Below are 22,922 nucleotides of genomic sequence, written 5' to 3'. Positions count from 1 at the left end.
ACTCCACGCCGATACACAGACGCCAGTCTGAGGGGGACGGACGCGCGAGCCACGAGTCCCGCCGAGGTTCTCTGAGGACTCGTGAAAGTGTGTTAACTGAGAATCGTGTTTTACACTGCAAATAATGTGTCTGACGCTGAGAGCAGGCTGTGAAGGTCGGGAGAGCGAATGTGAATACTCCAACAGAAACACAAACCCCAGCTTTTGGATTCACTTTTAAAAAGCACAAATATCTCAATTTCCCTTTTTGAGCTGGTGTTTTAGTTTTTATTGTTGTTTTGAAGCATTGACTTTTAATTTATTGGACATTCGCCACTGAATTAAAAGTGTACTATGTTTACTATTTCCAGCTGCATTAAGCAGCAGGTACTAAAAACAACATTTTTCAAAACTGAAATAAAACTTCTGGCTTTAAACATGACTTCCAACACTAACTAAAGCAAAGACAAAAAAATATTGTATCCAAAGGGAATTACATACTGTGTAGGCCTGTCATGAGTCTGAGTTGGAGGTTCATTGTTGTATTTGTCACATGATGAACATTAGATTCTTAATTTGTGGAATTCCTTCATTAATGTACCTTTGTACAGTATAAAGAATAGAAATGTGCCTTCTGATATACTTTCACATAGGACTCAGCTTAAGTAAAAATGTCATAGAAGTTGTTAACTTGCAGCTAAATTAGCTAAAGATGACGCCGTGAGCCACCAGGTCAAGCCTGGACTTTGAGTATTTAAGAACCAGCTTGGTTCTTTTGAATTACAAGAAGGAAATTCAGCATAAAAGCTGATTTGTAATGCTATTTACAATAACCCGGCAGAGGAACGCCTGTCAAAGAAGTGAACTGCCTGATGGAATATCTGTTGCTCCTTCTCTGGTAGTTTAATACTGAACAGAAGTAAAGTTCATCGGAGAGAAATCTGATGCTATTTTAAGATTAAAGCAGAGGTCTTCAACAGGGCATCAACACATCCAAGAAAGAGGCAGAATATATTTTCCGTCAGTGAGAAATGCACTCTCTCGAACATTTCTGTAGAAAAAAAAAAAGCAGGGTTTGAACAGCTCAATTATCCTACAGCGGACAGACACTGAAATTGGCCCCAGTTGATGAGAAGTTTGTCTAAACTACAGTAATAAGGTGGTCAGACCCCCTCATTCCCTGTTCTTCACACACATTTTAAATAAACATGTGAGGAGTTGTTCATGGCACGAGGCCCAGGATATGAGCACAGGATTTCTGCTCCATTTCTTCATCAGCTTTCAGGAACTCCAGGGCCTGGAAAGTGTTGAAGATGCCCCGGTGGCCAAAAAAAGAATGAACGAGATTCACTTACAGATTTCTGCCGAACTTTAGTTGTTGTAAAATACCAAAACTCTCACTTTTCTTGGATCTTACATACAGCCATGCAAAGACCATGTGATGAAGTTCTTTGAGAATACAAACAACGCCGTGTTGTTGTTCTATAGTGAGAACTCAGTTCAGTTTCTGAATCGGTGCAATGTGCTGAGTGACAGTGGAAAGTGGGGCAGCCCTGGGATGAACTCCTAATTTTTGCCCCTCCTTGTGTTTCCGAGGCAATACGTGGGTGAATACAGTTCAGCAAAGATTTCTGACTGCAGCCTTCAGATGCCTGATGCATAAATAGAATACCCTCAGAGGGAGATATTGAGAGTACTAGAGGCACTGAATCAAAGCAGTAAATGAAGACAGAACAAGAAACAGTTTATAACATCCACAGATGGAAGTGACAGAAATACCCGCCGAGCAAATCAACAGAGTCTCTTCTGTCCTTTAGGAGGATTCAGAAGTAATCAAGGAATTCTGCTAAGTTCTTTCCATATCGGAGAGGTGATAATCTGATGTTTAATCACTTCCTGAAGGTAATCATGGAGTTAACTGTCAGGTACGCCCTGTGGGTTTTCATACAGATGCATTTCTGCGCGAGGACAAGTAGAATAGCTAAACCCTACAGAGGATAAATTCATAAATCTCCACCCACACTTCTCCATGTCGCAGCCTCCCTCTGTTTTTCTCACACTCGCAGGCAAACATTGGCTCGCTAACTGGCTGAAAACCTGGGTAAACACAGGCCTGGTGAGTGACACATCCTGTGAAAAAGTACGATCGTGCAAACTTAAGAAAGCTTCGCTCCGTCACTCCGTATCCAGAGATGAAAGAGCCGAACGCTGTTTGCATGAATGCTAATCAGACAAGCAAATCTTTGTTTAGGTGTACAAACGCAGATCGCAGCAGACGGGTCAGCGTGCTGTCCAACCTGTAGATTTACCTCAAACTCATTCTGACGTTTACACCTCATCAAGACGTTCTCTCTAAGGCAACTTCAGTCACACAGAGGCGTTGAAGATGCCCGTCTGCAGCGCGTTGGTCTTCTTCATAACAGGAACAGGGCAGCAAAACAAGCTGGCGATGGTTTAGAATGCTGACTAACGGACAGCGGTGTCCTAGAAGGTAGAGCCAGATCTTGTAGTTTGCAGGTTCAATCCCCCCCTTGAGCTGAGGATGAGTCAGTGCAGAAAAAGAAATTTCCCCAAGTGGGTTAATAGATTATGATTAGTTCAGTTTAGATGGTTAGCATAGTGAGAGCACTTAGACTGTCTACTGCTGACGCTGAATGGATGGATGTCCGTCTGCAGTTTGGCTCTTCAGCCGCCTCTGGCGCTCTGACCTCCACTTATATTCACTGACGCCTCAGTTTCTGCTGATTTGCTAAATGTTTATTTAAAGCTAGGGTTGGCGATCTTGGAAAACTAGCATGTATTCGAATGTACCATCTCCCCAAGGCTCCGCCCAGCTCCCACCCCATTGGAGGAGTTCCCGCTGTTATGGGGGGAACGCACTGGACGCGGCAGCGCCGCGCACGGAGTTTCTGATCGGCTCCCATCTTAACCACCTATCTGACTGCTCGCACACAACGCGCAGGGCCGCAGCTCGCTCTGCAGCGCGCCCGCTCCGCTTCGTTCTACTTTTCACGCGAGCCGCAAGCAACATGCGCACTGGACCAGGGTCAGTGTACGCCATTGACATGTACGCGCAGGGGGCTGGTAAAATGGCGAAGGGATTTGATTGGTTTAAAAAAAGGTGTCCCCTCAAGACTATTGGTTGCTGTTTTTCCCGTTTTACTCCTGCTGTAGATAGCGGATATTTTCCGCTCTACTTTAAAAACACGCTATGAATTGCTTCCCATCGGGTCACAAAGATCATTTTAACCAGTATTTTAAAAAAATGTATCTCATTCAGATCGCCAACCCTAGCTTTAAATTTGGCTTCATGGATGGATTACAGGGTTCCTCGCGTTGCTGTGAGTCCGGTCCGTTGTGGCTTCACACACAGTGTAAGATTTAAGAAATGTGGCTGTCAAAAACATATAGTGCTAATTGTGTTTCCAGGCGAGCGGAGTCCGACCTCATGTTGATATCGAGCTCGGTGGGGGTCACGCCATCTGTTGCAGCACTTTGTTCAATCTTTATGAGTCTGTATGTTCCTGGCTGCACCGTGCTGCAGCAGAGTGGATATAAGAGCGGTCAGATGGATCCCCTGATGGTCCTGCATGATGGATGGCAGAATGTGTGAACGCATACATAAATTGTCAGCATTGTGTTCGTGTCTGGGTCTGTAAACGCTACAAAAGAACACATTCACGCGTGTTGTCCCGCCACATAGACGTTCTGAGGAGGGCATGTGAATTGGCCGAGTGTGAATACCTCAGAGTGTCGCGCTTCACATGAAGATGACGGAAATAGAATGGAACGGATTTTGGTAGCAGCGACGTGGAGGTTTGACACCTCGGTCCTCATGCTGAGCTGCTTGCAGTTGGCTCGATCAGAGGCAGAATGTGAGAAATTGCATTAATCAACAAATTTTTCTGCCAATTTACCAGGAATTAATGACATAATGCTTCAATTTACCAGTAATCACGAGAACAAAACGCTTCAAAAGCAGATCTGCAGGACTTTAATGAACAAACGTGCGACAACTTGAGAATTCCATATCAGTCCAATGAGAGTTTGGTGACCAGATCTTTCACTGAGGCTCCAACAGAAAGTGCAGACTGTTTCATCCTGCAGTCGCTGCTTTTCTGGGATCACGGGAAAAAGCACATACACAGTGTCACAAAATAATTTTACAGTATCTACCCACAACATCAGCGACTTGGCGTACGGGGCTTAAACTCCTTCAATCTAGCCTCCATTCAGCGGAGCAGCGGCGTGCCCCGAGTGTGGGGCTTGTAATAATGGCTGCGCTGGTTGGCTGGCAGAGGGGGGCTGACGGAGCGCCTCACATGCATTAGAGCGGTACAAGCTCGCTGATGAGGCCTGCTGAGAGACGAGCGAACGGCCTCATCTCTCTGAACAGGCTCACTCCGCGCAATGGGACTTGATTAGAGAGGATATGATTCATGGTTCCCGTTGGCTTTCCACTGCAGATTACTCTCGTTCCTCCTTTTGTCAGTCGTTCTCTCTCTCTTGATCTAAACGCAGACAGCGGCAGGTCTTGGGGGGGGGGGGGCCCGGGTTTTAAGCCACACCAGATGGCAACAAATTGTCATTTTTCTCTTTGGGTTGTATTTGGAGCGCAGTTGAAAATGGCAGCGAGATGTTTGACGTGAGCTATAATTGAGGAAGTTGCATTAACAGCTGTGACATTGGCTGATTAATCGAAAGTAGAATGGGGGCCCAGAGAATAGCTACCCCCCCCCCCCCCCAACCGACAGCTCACTGCATCCACATTTGCTTCCGATTTGGTCGTTCCGATGAAGAGCGCGCTCGACGTTTCGCTCCGCCGCAAACGTCTGTCTCAATTACAACTTGCCGGAGTGAAGAAGGCGTCAAGGGTCAAATACTTTCCCCTTTACTTCCAGCTTCCAGCCTCACACACGTGAGCGTCACATGAAAGGTCAGAGCTGTGAACTTCAGATGCCGCGGCGGGATGGAGGCTTTCTGACGGCTCATTCCGGCCTCGCCGAGAGTCGCCGACTTGATTTATTAGAGCAACCCCAGCATTCACAAGACATTTGTTATCTTGCTCCCCATTTAAAAAGCCTATTCATTTCACAGTAATTAGTTGTTGATAACAGCCCCTACACGCCTCCAAAACGATGCCAGAGCTCTGGAAGGATGGCCTCCGAGGGGGTCGGGTGTGCGGGGGGCCCCGTGAAAGCCGATCGGCCCTCGGCAGGGAGGCTCCGGCGGGGCTTATAACCCTAATGTGTGAGTCATAAACACAGGAACCAGTGAAACACAGTGGTATAGTAAGTGCTAATGGTTTAAGGAGCTTTCATTTATGGCCTTTGAAAAACGTAAAGTGCTTTGGAAAACTGCCAGTCAGGAGTTTGTTCCAAATGTTCTGTCAACATCATTTTGGCAGGCAGTGTGTGTGCATGTGTGTGTGTGTGTTACACAGTATGGGTCCACTTACCTTATGAGATGCACAAATTAATGACAAAACTTGGCTACAGGAAATAGTGCGCATTGTAAAAAGAAAACACCTACGAGTCTAATACATGATCCTCCGTACGAAAAGTTCGGCCCATGCCTGAAAAAATACACAACAACCACAAACGCTTGTATCAAATGGCTAATTATGTTTCCCTCCTGGCAACGTCGCGAATGTTTAATGCTGGGTTTATACAATATGCAGTATGGAGCGCACAGTCGGGACAGGATTTCAAAGCCTGCAATGGAACGGAAGATAATAAAATTTATAAGGTAGAAAATGTGCAGCCAAAAACAGTGCAGCAGACTGTCAGTGCTGATATAAAAACACTGCTTAATTTATTCAGAGCTACTTGGATTGCACACTATTTTAAATAATTATATTAACAGTAGCTAATACCAATGAAATAATAAACCTTGCAGTATAGGACAGAAATATTCAGCATTCAAATAAATAAATAAAACATTGACAGACAAAACCAGTCGAAATGCTTGAAATTCTTTCTTTCTGTCTGTCTTTAAAGCACCTGTTCTTGTTCCTGGTTCTGGATCTGGTCCTGGAATGTCAATGCTCAAACTCACCTGATAGTAAATTCATGTGTGTTGCAGAGAGAAGTGTGAAGTGTGTAGCTGTGTTTTCATCCCACATTTGAGATGGATTTCAGACATATGAAATAAGACCCAGAGAAAAGTACCCAGAGAAAAAAAACCCACACATGACCAGGAAGAACGTGCAAACTCAGCTCAAAATTCCCTCAGACCTGGATTCAGTCCAGTGATTCTCTCACAATTCTGCCTGTTTTGCTCCGTGTAGTTCTTTCACCATGTGGCAGTCAGAGAGTGGCAGCAGGTCGTTTGTGCTCCTTTAGTGTCGTCTTGCTGCAGAAGGTAAACTCACGACGCTGGCTCCTCCCCTCTGGAACGCTGGCCTCCTCCAGCCCTCGTCTGGCCCGTTCTCACACTGTGCAGGCTGTGACTTACAGCCGTGTGGATCCAGCGCATCCCCAGCACCCTGCCTCCACTTCACACTCCACACCCGATATGAAAGGTCAGAGGAACGTAACGGCCGACGCGCGTCCTGGGCTCTGTAGCTGCATTAGCTGATTGGGTCTCACTTTTCTCCACACAATTCATGAAATAAAATACTAAAAATGCATTATTTTACCAGTTTTGTTAATCTACACCAATGCTGAAGGTCTGAAATGTCCCAGCATGTCTGGATTTGTTGGTGCTGAAGCCGTAAGTTTAACGTTGGGCTGCGTGAACATTTTTTATGTCCTATTTTATTTCCACAATATTTTATATTGCACAGCATTAACTCTTTTTACTGCCTAAAATACCAGAGTCTTTTCAGTGTAACAAGCATTTTGTTTGATAAATGCTGTTTGCGCGTCTTGCACGGTCGCTGTTTTTAACCTTGAAGAAGCAGAGCCTCATGAACGCTGCTGGTCTGGGCGTGTCTGCGTTCAAAAGAAGAACGCTGTGAGTGACTGATACAGGCTCAGTCATGGCGAAGATCGATTCAGTCAGATGAGGCTGAAGGACAATGAATAATGAAACCAAGTGCTCAGTTTTATGTGGGGACTTTGTACTTTGTCATTAAAAAAAATCTAACCATAAACAAGGTGGTTATAAAATCACCGAATTCTGTTATGGATGACGTTCAGTACTTTATGGATTTCCTATAGCTACAATAAAGATCTTATTGTTCAATTTTATGAACATTAACCATTTCCTAGAATAGTCTGATCAATTTTTTTTTTTTTTTTTTTTAAGCATTTTAAAATAATTCCCAGAAGTTGACTGGTGAGATCAGTGTAGTAAACAATCGAACAGTGGCATATTTTGAATTTGTAGGCATAAAATGCCATGCATTAGGATGAAAATGTTAAGACGATTTAGATTCAAGAGTGAGAGGCATAATAGAAAGATATAAAGATAAATAAAAAGGTCAGTTTAAATTGAATAATAAGAAAGAGAAGCTATCAGAAATGTGATGGAACACACACACACAGGCGCACGCTTTGAAAGTCTTTATTCTTATCAAAAGATTTCGATTTATCATCTGCTTCTCACTTCAGGCTTAGACGTGCTCGTCTAAAACATCGTCCAAAATGCCAAATGTATTGACCAGCGGTCATAATGTTTTGCCTGAGTGATTTAGTTTTCCCGTTCGGTTGGAGGATTTTTGTCTTTCATACTGTAGCGAAAACATCAGAATATGTTTACTTTGACTTTTGAAGAGGTTTAGGGTTTCAGGAGGGTTTAAGAAATTAAAGCTCTTTTATTTTCGGCGGGGTTCATGTGTAGTGCACGGTGCATTTTCACAGCTAGAGATCAGGGGGTTAACGTTTTCGGAGGGAGGGTGATAGACGAATAGATGGAATTGTCTGGAGACTAATCTGTCACGCCCTGAATACAAAGGGCAAACCCAAACGCCTTCATGTCTCATTCCCTTCCGCCAGCCCCTGAGTTAACGGTTAATAGGTTAATCAGATTTAGTTTTGAGCTCGGTTTTGTGGAAAACACGAGTGCTCTGAGATACAATCACACCACTGTGGACCCGGGGAAGCTCAAACACACCTAGCATGAGACGAACCCGCCGCGATGCAGGCGAGCCGCGAGCGCCGACGCAGCTGCCAAAATCGGTCATCGAGGGGTTTTTGGGTCAATCTCAACTTAGGAGCATGAGATTTGCCCGAGCATGTTTTGCCAACAGTAATAACAAATCGCCTCTGGACGCATGTTCCATGGTCTCTTTCTGTGCCATGTGTATTGTTTGACCTGAGCGTAGCGGGATCATTATCCCGTGTTAATATCGCAGTCGTGTCGGGTTCATGTTGGGTTCATGCAGAGTTCACATCAAAATGCGCAATGAGACCATGATTTGACGGGAGACAGTGAGCCTGTCGCTGCCTCCGGTGAAAATCCCACTTTCGAGTCCAGATTATTCATTACGTTACTTCCCATGAATACTTAAGAAAATTGCTACAACTAATTAAGTTTATTTACTTCATATTATGGTGATTTATGCAGAGTGTATATACAAAGTCTGGATTAAAATCAGAGATGTCGATGATGTGAAATGCATCTTGGCTCCATGTTGGGCTTATTGATCCAACATCCTCATTTCAGTCCCTCGTCTTTTCCTGGTTCTCGTTTTTTTCCTAATGGTTAAAGTCCTTATCCACATTTTATACATTTTGAAACCCTTGAGTCATCTTTGGAACTACAACATGAAACTGTGCCTTCATTTTGTGAAAATATAGCGATGTTCTACTTCTAAACGCAGCTCCAATACCAATCACACGAATACCACAATCCCTGTTCGGAACTTGTTATGTACTAAACAGCAGCAACAACAACAGGCTTTCATTAAAGATATTAGGTTTAATACAGTCAAAACCTCTTAACATCCCTTGGGTCCATCTATTCTACTGCTCCCAACCCTTTTCTTCCCAGAGGACCACCAGGCTGGCGACCTCCACGGATTCATCAGAATGATACAGTGACGCCAAATAAAAGTGGAAACCTTCAAAGTAAAAGCATTTGGATACGAAATTATTTACCGCATTCCCAAAGAGCTCTACATCTCCCCTCTGTTCTTTTGCTGCTTTCTCTCAGGAGTTCGGTCTTTCTGTGCCTGGCCCCTGGACTCCTGCTTGGTTTCCTGATTTCTGGAGGCTTCAGACTTGAACCTCCACATTGATCCAGCTCAGCCTGAAGCTCCTGTCTGTAACCTTCCCTTCTCTCAGCGAGTTAACCCATCGCTCCACATCCAGGAAACATCTCGACACTTTGATTGATTGTAAAACCTGCTGAAAATAAACAGTTGAGCCCTGGATCAGTGACCACGCCTCAGCAGGCCCTCTTTCACTTTCAGCGTTTCAACTCGAAGTTGAATCTGTTTTTAGCTGAAAGCTGATTTGAAAATGAGCTAATTTAATTCAAAGGAAAGTTTGGGTTGGAATTTGGGTTTGAGGAGCAATACTGTATTTGGTGCTGATGGTCTGCATGAGCACTCTTGAAGGTCTAGCCATGTGTGAGTTTCTGAGAGTTTTAAAGGACCGGTGAAACATTTATGGCGCAGTGAGAAGGGAGTGTTGCAGTCTGAGCCGGCGGAGCGCTGTCCTGGTCTTGTCACCGGCACTGTCCCCACAGTGAGAGCAGCAACAGTACAGGCCGCGATCAGACGGGAAGGGAAGGCCTCTGAGTGCTCGCCATTTATTATTCAGCGCAGTAATGTGGTGTGGAGGAAATCCAGTCCTCAGGAATCCATCGGGCAGAATTTGCTGGTGTGCCGAAGGCTTGAAGAGAGTGAAACGTCGATCCTCCTCACATGCTGGTTCCTTCACTCATCCTTTCATTTCACTGGCTGTACTTGAAAAGCCACGCCAATACAGGTAAACCTGCTTGTTGTGATGCCATTCTTTTTTATCCTCCGCTCAATTTTTAATACCAGCGATAGAGATAAATCTTCCGTTACAAGTCCCCACAGACGAGCCGGAGCCATGAATCATCGCTTTACCGTTTGCTCGGGATGCTGATTGCGGCAAAACGATAACGACAGGATGCACTCACATGATGAAGTCACCGTTTGACATGAGCAGAATCATACACCCCGCACCGCGACATGACACACTGCGTGAGGCGACCGCGGATGCTTTCTCTCAAGCAGGGACACATTGGTTGACGTGTCTCCGGACCCCCGAGCTGCCATCCATCAGGTTGGGCTCAGCACCCGGGACAAATTCTCTTCTCATCATTTATCTGGATCCTTGTTTTGTTTTGTTTTTGTTTGTTTTTTTTTCTTTTTCCGACTTCACATGCGAGCCGTCGAGCCCATTTCTGCTCCCACTAATCCCTCCATTTTAATGCTTGTCCACATCGGGCTGGGCCACATTAAACCGATGATTAATGATGTATTGATTGGGCTCTGTTCTGCCGCCGAGCCAAGGTGCTGAGTTGACAGCGCACTTGCTTATCTGAGCCACCCAGCTTGCCAGAGGAGAATGTTTCCTGCAGGGAAATACAAAGGCCCAGGACACACTGGCGAGCAGACACACATTTGTACACTTTTGTTTTCCAACCGTGCAACAACAAAATCCTCACAAAATGTTCATTTTGATGTGGTGATGGATGTTTTGTATTTCCCCATTAATGAGAAGTTATTGTTTGCTGAATTATCTGCTGGGTTTTGGCAAAACAGGTTGAAGTAAATTTTATGGAAATGTAGATTATCAGTTCGTAAAAGGGAACAGAATTGGATTTGAATAAGGCAACAATACAGATCAGTTTAAAACTCATTAAAATGAAACTTAGCTTTAATTATATATGTAAAAGTTGCCCCAAAAGTGCAAATGCTCATATACTTCTATATGAGACATGTATTATATTGTAAAACATGTAAAAACATTGATAAGATAGAATCCAGCACAGGCGGATGACAGTCTGCTGATAAAAGCCGTGGGGAGCCAGCTGAAGAAAAGCCTCTTACTACATTAACAGCACCATTTTCATGTAACAACCAACTTAGTTTAAGACAGACAGAATCAGAAACAACCTGAACATTTCCAGATATTGTATATCAGAGTGTTTGGTTTACAGTAATCTATGAGCATAAACAACTCCTGGTATCTTATGAGATCCTAACAGCAGCTAAATATTCTATTGTTGTGAAGGTCAACGAGCTGAAGTGGTGGTGTGGAGTTCTAGTTTTTCATAGCTTTACCTTCAGTGCATTTTGTTCGCGCTTCCACACGAGGAAAACTGGTTTTTATGCAGGCAGACCTTCAGTAGACCAGGGCCTATAAAGTGTCCAGTCATTCAGTCTGAGCAGAGCGTTACATTTCATTACATATCACGAAAACAGATTTGTTCTCTACGTCTGATTCTGTTCAGTCATGTCAGCTCACATCCTAATCAACGGTTAACTAATGAGAATAAATAAAGTGCATATTATAGAGACTGATTAAGCAGTCTTGCCTGTACAGAATTACTCTTCATTTTGCATACCAGCTGAACCTGGCTAAACAAACCAGACAATGTATATTTACATGACTTGATCAGGGCTCACTGCTGCAGTGCAATCAAGACTCATTCATGCTCTACGTACTCAGACAAACAGACAGTGAAAACCTCTGGGTACTCTCATGTGTCCACTGCATTGAAACGATTGTTTGGACAACAATCCACCAGAGGTGCTGCTCTGAATCAAAATACTTGACAAACACCAAAGAAAAGAGTAGCATTCTTCTTGGAGTGAATAAGAAGGTCGTCAAGGGAAAATTTCACTGGCAACTCATGAGGAAATGCTGCTGGTCATATTTTTGGGAAACGGGCTCGATAGAAGGCAGCGGTATTCTGTGAGGCATCCAACACTTTATGGAGTCACACGGTCACTTCAAATCTCTGCACTGCGCCCGATGGTAACTGATGGTACTACACCCGTTGTTACTGGTGGTACTGCCCAAATGGTTATTGATGGTACCGCTTCCATGGTTGCTGGTGGTACTACCTGTTTCGTTGGTATTTGTACGTTTTTAGACAGAAAAGCTGACAAAAATGTTTTGTGCATCTAACTTTGAGCATAAACGATCCTTCAGTCTGTTACACTGTTGTACTTTGCTATAACATTATGTTCAACGACAGGTGGAGTAAATAACAGAGATTATCTCTTTATCACTGCACCTGTTAGTGGGTGGAATACATTAAGCAGTGAGAGGACATTTTGTCCTTAAAACTGATGTTTTTGAAGCAGAGAAATGAACCAACTGGTCATTTTACCGTTATACATTGTGCCTGTAAGTTCATTAGCTCACAAATAGCTGTAATTACTTTTTAAGGAATATTTCATGATATTACTTTATTATTTCATATGGATTCACTCATGGATGATGATTTGAGCAGCATTTGATTTGAAGGTGTTGCCAGTATTTCATTTCAACTCATTTGAGATTTTCAGCGAGCTCTTCCCACTCATCATTACCGCGTTCGTATAACCATCAGCCTCTTCTAGCCTGACCTTTACCATTCTGAAGAGCACATTTTTAGCACGGCGGAGTAAATTACCTGTATGGAGATGACATTTTCCATCTAATGTTCACTTTGAGGCAAAATTGGTATCTTCCCCAATCGCACATAATGGAAAAAAGGAAAAGTCTGATGTTCTCCTTCCATTACATTCACCCCTCCCCAAGACACACACACACACACACACACATTCTGTCTGAGTCACTCCTGTTTTTTCTCCCACACACCCTTTTTTCTCTCTCATGGCCCACGTGCGCTTTTTCAGCTGCAATCTATTACCCGCTTCGCAATCTGAACACTGTGCAATCTCTCGTCCGACCATCCTATCTCCCACCGCCCCCTCTTCCTCACCCTTCCTCACTTCCTTGTGTCTCCTCGCCCCTCGATCCGTTTCCCTTATCTCTGATTTCTCCCCTGATTGGCAGATAAGTATCGTTTTGAAGGGCCTCCACAAGTCGCTACCTTCTCATTTCCCGGCTGAAATGGCTTTTCTGCCTATTTGCACTGTCAGTGATCATACAGAATACTCCCCGTGTGGTGCGTTGATTCCTATCTTCTGCTCAGAAACAGTAAAAGAAAGAGGCGGAGCGACTTCTTTTTTTTTCCCAGAGTCACCTTTAAAAAGCTGCTGTTTTTATGTACTCCCCCTTCTGTCTGTAATGCGTGTTTCTGGACTGGTTTTGGACGCAAAAGGTCACAGAGTTATTCCCATAATGCACTGCAGAGCCCCGCTGTGAGCGGCGACGTATACGTGGTGAATCTCCCCGTGTGTGTCCGCGGGCCAAATGGCTTTGAGTGTAGGCTGTTTGTGTTCAGCGACAGCAGTGACGACGCTACCCGCTGTTCCGCTGATGCCTCCACGCCGCTCGCAGCACAGCCGGAGCAGAAATCAAGACAAAGTGCAGCGTTGAGTCACGTTCGACAAAACTTCTAAAGACTTCACAACTTTCAGCATTTAGGCATATCGGTAACTCTCCCACTGGTTCAAAAGAGAGCGAATAAAACAACCATTCAGACAAATTCTACAACATCAAGATTTTTCTGTCAACACAGATAGATTTTCATTCAAGCTGACATTTGACACGTTAATTATTTTGTGCCCAGACCTATAATCTGCCAAAAAGCGCTGTCAGTGGATAAGTGAATAAAAAAATTTGCACTTTGCGTTGTTTTTATAAATATGAAAAGTGCTATATAAATAAAATTTGATTTGATTTGATTTGATTTAAAATGTATAATTTGCCTGTCTGTATCCTCTCTAGTGAACTGGTTATGGAAAGATTTACTGATATTGATAAAGTACAAGACTATAAATCACGGCCCACATCAGTTATATGATTTATTCCATGAAAACCTTTTATCAGAAATGTTAATATAACTTGAACATTAAAGACAATCACACATTTAATTTGATTAGGAATACGAAGGACCACTGTCAGACCTAGTTTGTATTACTATTGAAGACTATCGATCATTTTTAATTTTTGTCTAAAAAAGAATTTCATAGATAATTTGCATGTGAGCTCTCTTTTTTGATTTAATTTCATTTCACAACCTTTGTGGAAGACAGCTTGCACACAAAGTAGAGGGGATCCTTTTATCCTACAGCCTGAACTCACAATGGAAATGCTGTTTGAGATAAACACACTGTACCACATCCCAGCAGTGTCTCACTGACCGATGTAATGTTACTTTCGCTCACTCCCACAAGTTTCCATAGCGAACTATTGCATGACTGCACGGCTCATTGCTAAAGTTTAAAAAAAAAAAAGCTGCTTCTGATGTGACTGCACTGGTTTAAATATTTAGATACCGTCAGCATTTTACAGAGTGAAGCACATTATGTGGTCATCTACCCATTACTGGCCTGCTGTAAACTCCTCTAATAGAGTACCTGCACTAATGAATGGAAAAGAAAAAATAGGAAAAAAAACATCTCAGGACTGTTACTGTTAGTGAAGACATTAGTTTTCTTTTCTTTTCTTTTCTCTCACCCTCTCTCATGTGATTCATTTATGAGGGAGAAAAGCATTCTCCATAATGAGTCCACTCTAGAAGCACGTGCACTGTATTTACACCCTAAAATGTGTTTCCGATTAAGTTATCAATAATGGAAGAAGTGTGCAGAGTAGATTAAATCACTGCTACCAGACTCTCTTGACTCCCTGTTGAGCCTCTCATCCTCTGCATCAGCCGCTTTAATAAAACAGTTAGCTGGATAATTATCTTTCTGAAGGGACTGAGCGGTGCAGGCAGTGCTGGATCACTGCTGCAGGGCCTCCTCAGGCTCGGTGTGAAGACACCAGTGCATTTCCATACCCTCCATCCATAGAGTGCTGGACTCAGCCTGCAGGCACGATTTGGAGGAATCCAGATTGATTCTTCACTTGCATGATTTGCGTTCACTCTCACGCAAAGCTGTTCTAATTTAATTAGAGGTAGAAAAAGTATTTGAATAAGTCCAAACACACAGTTCTATTCACAACAAACAGTGATTTACTGAGTTGCTGGGGACTAACTGGGGTGTTATGGTTGTATATCCTGCAACAGATCCAGTTACTGTCGTCTCTTGTGTCTGGAATAGTGCCCAGCTAAGTCTGTCATTCAGATGCCATTAAGCACATATCGCTAGTGAGAGTTGTCACTCATTGAGTGCAGATGACTGACACTGAGCCACGATGTGTTTGTAGGGTTTGTGTGTCGTCTGCTCGGAGATCGATATATCTGGACAATCTGTACACAAACGTTGATCTGAAAAGATGATTCTAATAAAAGTGATGGTTGAATACATCAGTGTGGAGTGAAGACATGACGGAACGAGACTCAAACTCTTGACTCTGACAGTACAATCAGCGAAGGTGCATGGGAAAAAAAAGGAATAAGAAATTATTTTCATGGCATGACCAGTATGGAGTTTGATGGGACACAAGTGTAAATAATGGAGGGGACAGCTCAGATCATTCTGGTGAAGTGATAAAAAACATGAAATTAATGGGAATCAGTAAAATTGACAACACTCCAACCACTAACATACAAGAGACATAAACAACGTTTGACCAAAATCTGTAATGATAAGAAATGTTAAATGACAGTACAGCCTTCATAAAATCTGAATAAGATGTATGACCTGATCATGGATCTCTGAAGCTCTTTGTTGCTCGTTTTTGTATCATTATTTATTAAGTGGTAACAGAATTTCATTGAGTTGGAGCATCTATGAATCGTCTTCACACCTTGATCCCTTCATTACTGGGCATAAGTTCCATCAGATCAGTCAGGATTTTCAGTGAGTGCCTGGATTACAATCAAGACTTGATCCTAACAGCAAGAGTGGAAATGTTTTCAACTTGAAGGACTTGAAGTAGAAAATAATTTCACTTCAGATTGCTACGGTTCGGCCACCTTGCAGCACCGTCTTACTCGGCACTTTTCCCCAGTTTTAGTCATACAGACTCTAACTCCCCAAGCTAAGATGAAGGAAGTGCAGAAAGGTGAGGGACGGTCACTGCTGTAGAGACAAACTGTACTGAGTCTTTTCCTGTTGACACATCTTGAATGACACATTGGATTTCTTTAAAGATGCTGCCTGGTTTCTTAGGAACCGGTTAACAGGTACCATAACATTTACTAGGAAAGCTCAATCCTGTCGATGTTTTCTAATTTCCTCTTTCTGGATCAGTGTGATTGTGATCTGAACAGTTCCTATCACATCAGGGACTTAGACCATCATATATACTCCCAGAGTAATGGTGTCGTGTTTGTGCGATGGTATTTCAGGTGTCTCCTCGCCCTCAGCAGCAGACTCCCAGTGTCCTCTCCGTGCCCTCGGTCTGGCTGAACTGAAGCTGTGAATCCTGTCAGCTTTCCAAAGTGTTCTGTTCTCTGCAGTGTCACGCCAACGCTGTCCGGCTCACTCGCCGCCCGGCATCAGCCCGTCCGGCCGGGGTGACGCCGAAACCGAGTCGCCGTCCGTCGTCCGCGTCTGCCGAGCCGCCAGGCGCCAAATCCGCTGAGATGGCGGGACGTGATGGATGGAGAGAGAGAGAGACGGAGATGGGGGAATATGAAAGTGAGCAAAAAAAAAAGAGATGAGAGCAGACAGATAAAAGCATGGTTAAAAAAAAAAAAAGACAAAAGACAGACAGTGGGCTGGAATGGGAATTGAAAAAGAAAAGAGATGAGAGACCAGTGGGGGAGAAAGGAGAGAAAAGCGAGCACATGTTGAAAGGCAGAGAAGAAACAAAGAGATCAAGAAAGGCAAAGAGAAAGAGAGTAAAATAGAGAGCGAGACAGGAAGGGGGGGTGGAGGGGTTATCTGTCATTTAGGTCTGATGGTTGCTCTCTGAGCCTCGATCAGGTACAGCACGGCTGTAATGGCTGGCTGGCTGGTCTCCGCGGCGCCGCACGCCGCTGTCGCTCTAATGGGAGACTGACAGCCCAGGTCGGAGCTGCTGACCCAAAAAAACAAAGCACAGGTGGGACGGATGTGTTAAAGAAACACTCAGCAGCTTCGCGATTCAACGTGGATTCGACCCATTCATGTTACACCAGGACCGCATTCAGTTTTTATCAGCAGTTTATGGAATCAAAAATTATCCAAAATGTGAGCATTACAAATAATTTATCCAGGAATTCATTCACATGAGGTGATCTTTGTTCCAGATTGACACGTCTGTCACTTCTCTCACATATCCACTCTGTACAGATCCAGTCTATCAGACTAACTGATTGGTGAGAGAGCTTTGAGCTGCATCTCTCACAGACCTGTATTGTTTTAGCACATGTATAAAGGTAAACAGGCTGTAGCCATGACTCTCCTCTTCAGTAGCAGCAGTCTGTTTACTGCGATCAGCGTTGATGCTGCTCCTGATGCAACATCATGTCATCCCAGATGCAGGAGTCTGAACCCTCCACTGATTAGAAAAACTGAATGCTGCAACTTGGCTTCTGTAAATGGTGTACAGACATTTCTCAAAGTTCAAAGGTCATAACAATTCCACACAGTTCATGTTTTTACTGAAACTTTTCGACCCTTGTGTAATGTCTGCAGAGATTGTGAAAATGTTGTCAAACTTCTAAAACTCTGACTCTTGGCGACGCTTTTGCATTTACACCGCGTTACGTTGTTGACCGTCCTGCCACAATGCCACATACTCTGTCACACTCTATTCATATGACACGTATTATACTTTAACAGTAGCACATTTTCAGCTCTTCATTCGGTTTATTAATCCAAAAACAACCCTAGTTTTTAAACCCCAAAAAGAACTACATATTTCATGGGGTGTTCAATCACGTTGTATTGTCTACTTATTTTTCACTTGAACACTCTGAAGCTTGTGAATGCTCAGAATGCAGCTCCACCTATTTCCTTGAGCCAGCGGAACTGTGCAGATGGTCCTTCAGGCATGTACTTAACCACTTAACCCTCAGCAGGATGCGATGGGAGCAGATCCACCTTGTTCGGAGCATCTGCTGGGTGAAGACCGGAGCAGAGGGGATGAATGACGGGGTTAAAGGGAGCGTTCTTCCCTCTTCATCCGACACGACGACACTGCGGTGCTTTAAAATGAACTTCTCCAAACCCCACAGAGATTTGTCAGCTTGAGGCCTTCTGTAATGAAGTGTAATGCGTTTACTCTGATAAACTGTCAGGCGAGACAGTGAGGAGTATATGTGTGGAGAAGGAATAAAGAGTTCTGGATATTAAAGGAGCTTTTATTTGAACAGAAAGTTCAGAAAGTTTTAGATAATGAGTCAATTATTGTTTGTTGATGACTCTGCGTGATCATCATAACCTTCAGGAACATCATGGTCAGCGGTGGAAAATGTTTGAGAACGCAGGAGAGAGGCGCTGTGAGCTGCACAACGCAAAATGTTTCGGTCCTAACAGGACAAAGAAACAACCTCTCAGTGAAAAGAAGTCTGCAAAAGGCCGAATCACTGAACCACTTCTGTATTTATTTGCTTGAGACAGAGAGAGCTTTGCAAGAGCGCCATTACAATCAAACCCGCTGCCCACCAAACCGTCCCGGAGTGGTCTGTGTGTATACACACACCTTCTCTCTGAATAAATAAATGAATCAGACACACATCCAGGGTGAAGAAGTAAACACAGACGTCCTCTTGTTCTCATGCTTTACAGCGTCACCGTGTTGTTTTAGCACTTTGTGAAGAGAAGATGGGGTGCAGGTGTGTGAAAGAATGAGGTTATTTGTGTCAGCCATGCAGTTCCCGTAGAACTCAGTGGCGTCTATAAAGGGCTGCGGCCCTGCTGAAGTGCACCTGTTTTTTTTGCTTCCTTCCTCAGGAAGACACCACTTAAAGTCTCTCCTTCATCTATTTATCATTTGTCATGCGTACGGCGCGGTTTTACTGCTGCAGCAGCGACCATATGACAGCCTCGTTTCAGCTCAGACCGAACACAAACCACATTCCTCCCGGAGAAGGTGGCCTGCTTTTCCTAATTACTGATGCAAATTCACTTTTCTTTCCCTTTTAAACATCTGTAGCATTCACAGTTATAGACCCACAAAGCTATTTTCCCATGCTGCAACACTATCCAGTGACAAATTCTTGGCTGGTTGGTGGAAGAGTTGTGGAAAGATGGAAGACCCGGCAGGATTTGGTTGAACTTGTCAACATGATCACAGAGAGATCAATCAGAGCGGCTTAACTCACTTCCTCTCAGCTTTTCTACCTGCGGCCTCTGAGATGACCTCTGTAAAAACCCGAATTTTCCCTACATCACAGTGAGATAAAAAAACAAATTGGTGGCCACACCAGCTCTCATCACAACACTTTAAAAAGTAAAATACCAAACTGGAATAAAGAGTAAAAGCTAGATTTTCAATGCTTTAACTGATTTTTAGATGTCTCCACTATCTTGTATTAGATTCAGTGATCTTTCTTTCTAAGTAGCTCTAATAATGTGAACCATTTGGAAATGTCAGTTTTCACCGTGAGAAAACGCAGAAAGCCTTTCGTCTTCGCCTCCTAATTAAACTGCACCGCAAACAGTTTGACACAGTCTCATGTTAAGACGTATTTCTCTGTTCTGTCTCAGGTTGACTCCTGTAATTGCACTGAAAAGGCCACTCAATAATACTTTTACTAACCAAACAGCTCAAATCATTCACTCCTCTGAGGAGCTGCTGGACACGGATTGTTCACAGTGGACCATTAATTTATAAGTCTGTCCTTGAATTTAACCTAATGCATCTCTGGTTGTTCGGATTGTAGTTGATAAATGGGATATCGTGTTTTTTTTTTTGTCATTTCTAAAGAGTTATTTCAAACATTTATAGAGAAAAGTGGGGACGCAGAGAAAGTCACTTCTGTATTCACCACGTAAACAAGCTCAATACTTATGAAAGACGCTGGAAATAGATGCATTTAATTAAACCTAATTGTATTGTTTTCTTCCACGAGCCAACTGTAATACAAGTGGTGTGTGATTGATTATCTGTTAACTGGACAGAATCCAGCTTTTCAGCAGACAAGCTCAGCGCATTAAGTTAGAACGTTTTCTCTCATAGTTGCATCAGTTTTCACTTTTTTTTTTTATTGAGGAAACATAAAAAAGCAACACAAAGAACAGACGGAATCGTAAAAATCGATCAGTTCCAAGTTAGTTTGGCATAAAAATATATTCCCAAAAAGATATTTCCACATCGTTTCATGAAAGCTTCAGGGAGTCATTAAACATGTGGATCCTGGCCTCAGATCTTCACTTAGCCTTCTGTAATTGGCTAAACTCGCCTGAACCCATGTGAACGAGCACATGTCACAGGTCCTGTCTACAAACATTACCTACTTCCTCTTCTTATCATGGTGGAATGGTGAACCCACAGATCGGGAATGTAAATGAGACTCTGCGATCGATGATGTTTCCTGAGTGGAGAATTATGCGGGGCAGGAACGAGCCGGCGCCTTTGATCACAGATCAGCTGTCATGGCTTCATATAGACAAGCCACGCAAGTTAATTAGATGTAAAACAGAGCAGAGGCGGCGAGTGTGGGATGGAAGGAGAGAAGAGTGAGACTGAGCCGTCCTGAGTTGATGTGAGCCATCGATGATCGCTGTCCTGAAAAGGCCTTCATGCTTCTCCTCACTTGTCTTCATGACTTCTACTGCTAAATATGTATTAATCTGTTTTCATCGGGTCTTTTGTTTCTGACTTGAACAGTCGTTTTTGAGACATTTGAGTTATGGAATCAAACCACAAAGAGAAGACAGATTAGAAGTTTCCAGTCCTGAGCTATCCCATACTTCAAACACCTGTTTGATCAGTCATATGCATCATATTCACCACTATGAGGGGGTTCAGGCTGTGAACTGAAGGCCCAGAAACATATTTTTACCAAAGATTGCTGACTCTTTAAGCATTTTGGGAGTGTTGTAAGCACTTTTTTTTTTCTCTGAAAACATAAACCGGCTAAATTCTGAAAGCATTTACTATTAAGTAGTTGGCAAACAACAAAATGAGAGTATAGAACATTTGGCATGGTTTGTTTGTATGAGCTGTGGATCAGTGGAGAGAAATGTTTAGAGTGAGTGGGCAGTTTGGATGAGCAGGACAAGCAAAGACTGACTTACAAGCCAAATTTAGAAATTGATTTAAAAAAAAAGCGTAGCGCTGATAGATTGAAAAAAAAAAAAAGTAGCAATTCATTTTACAGTGCTCTGGCCTGTGAAATCTACGCTCACTGTATCGAAACCAAAGTATCACCCTGAACGCATCATTAATTTTCAGCAGTTTTATCAAGCTCAGGGTCGAGGGACGCTGGAGATAATCCTGGCTAACAAAACTAACAGTATCCTCAGTCCATTTTCATTGTTTACTGTTTTCATGCACTCGTCTTCTATTTTCTATTAGCTCCTCAACTTCGAACCATTCTTTTCCTTCTTTCAGTTCTCAGCAAGAAAGAACGATAATTACAGCCTGGAAACGGCAGAAATAGCAGACAGCGTTTGTGTGCCGGAGGAGAACAGACTCAGAAAAATGAATGAGTAAAAACTGAATGTCCTGAATAAACTAAAATACCGGGAAGATTTATGTTATTCATTATTTGACCTACTTTGTCTCTTTCGCAGAAAGAAAAACACCCATTAGCATCATTTGTGTGTGTCATCATTGAAATGTATCTGCCTTGCTCAATCCCTCACCAGAAATTTACCAGCTGACCGACACGTTCAGCCAATCCCGGCCAATCAGAAGAAGAATGCAGGTTTTGAAAACCTCCTTGACCTCCAGTGTGTGTGTGTCTGTGTGTGTGTGTGTGTGTGTGTGGGAGGGGAAGCAGGTTCACATCTGCAAATATGCAAACAAGTCAAAAATGACCTGCGTGACAAGCAAACATAAGCGTACAGAGTTGAAACAACCTCCCAAAAAATGCAACAAGGAACTCGAAAAACAGAAGCGGCGTACTTGGAAAGCGGATCTAAACAGTTCCAGAACTCCCATCATCCCTTGCAAAGCTGCAATATAACAGATGGATGATCAGAACATATGTGACACTAAGAAAACCGTTTCGGACTCTTTCTTTGTTTAATATCCAAGGACAGGCGCATCAGAGTCCATCTCAGCCAACGTGGAGCATCCAAATATTTGTATGGTGTCTTTTCAAATTGTACAGAGAATTAACGACCTCTTCACCTTTTTCCTGTTTCATAACGTTCACAAGAAATAAAGCGCCAGCTGCCACCAAGACAGCAGAGCGTCCCGCATATGGCGCAGTGGTATGGCGAGCCACGGAGACTTAAATGAAGTGGGTAAGAAAGACGGCCGGCGGACGGACAGACGTGAGCAGAGGAGGCGGAGCGGGTCGGCGGCCAGTCTGCCGCTTGGTCCCAATTAGCTGCTTCCTCTCAAAGATGGAGGGAGGCGTGTGAGGCGGCGGGCGGCGGCGCCGGCACCGAGGCCAATTTACTGCTGAGCTCCGCACGGCGACACAGCTAATAAAGCCGCGCCAACGGCAGCTAACCTCGCTACGCATTTGGAAATGTGTGATTGTAGCAGTTTTGTGGCCAAAGCGTGATTTTTTTTTTTTTTTTTTTAATTTTATTTTGGGCCGGGCGTCAGTCGCCAGGGGAGACGCTGCCAAACACTCGGATCGCGTTTCGCTCAGCGTTGCGTTAAATGCAGAGCTGTAAAATTTTTCACCCCAGAAGATGAAGGAACAGAGAGAGAGAGAGAGAGAGAGAGAGAGAGAGAGAGAGCGCTGGTGCTGAGGGACGGGGAGGGACAGAATGGAGAAAATAAATTAGGTCTGCTTGGTCATGTATGGTGTAATGTGAAAGGAGCTAAATCAGCAGCATTGCTCCCTCATGGCGAAGACGGAGCTGCTGTAAAAGAACACTGTAGCCTACTTCGCACATAAATCCTGCCTTCTGCTGGCAGCGACACACGAAGCCTACTGTTCTGCATGTGTTT

This window comes from Salarias fasciatus, chromosome 16 (assembly GCF_902148845.1).
Source record: "Salarias fasciatus chromosome 16, fSalaFa1.1, whole genome shotgun sequence".
Lineage (NCBI taxonomy): Eukaryota > Metazoa > Chordata > Actinopteri > Blenniiformes > Blenniidae > Salarias > Salarias fasciatus.
The sequence above is the reverse complement of the archived record's forward strand: the minus strand, read 5'-3'. Positions refer to the sequence as shown.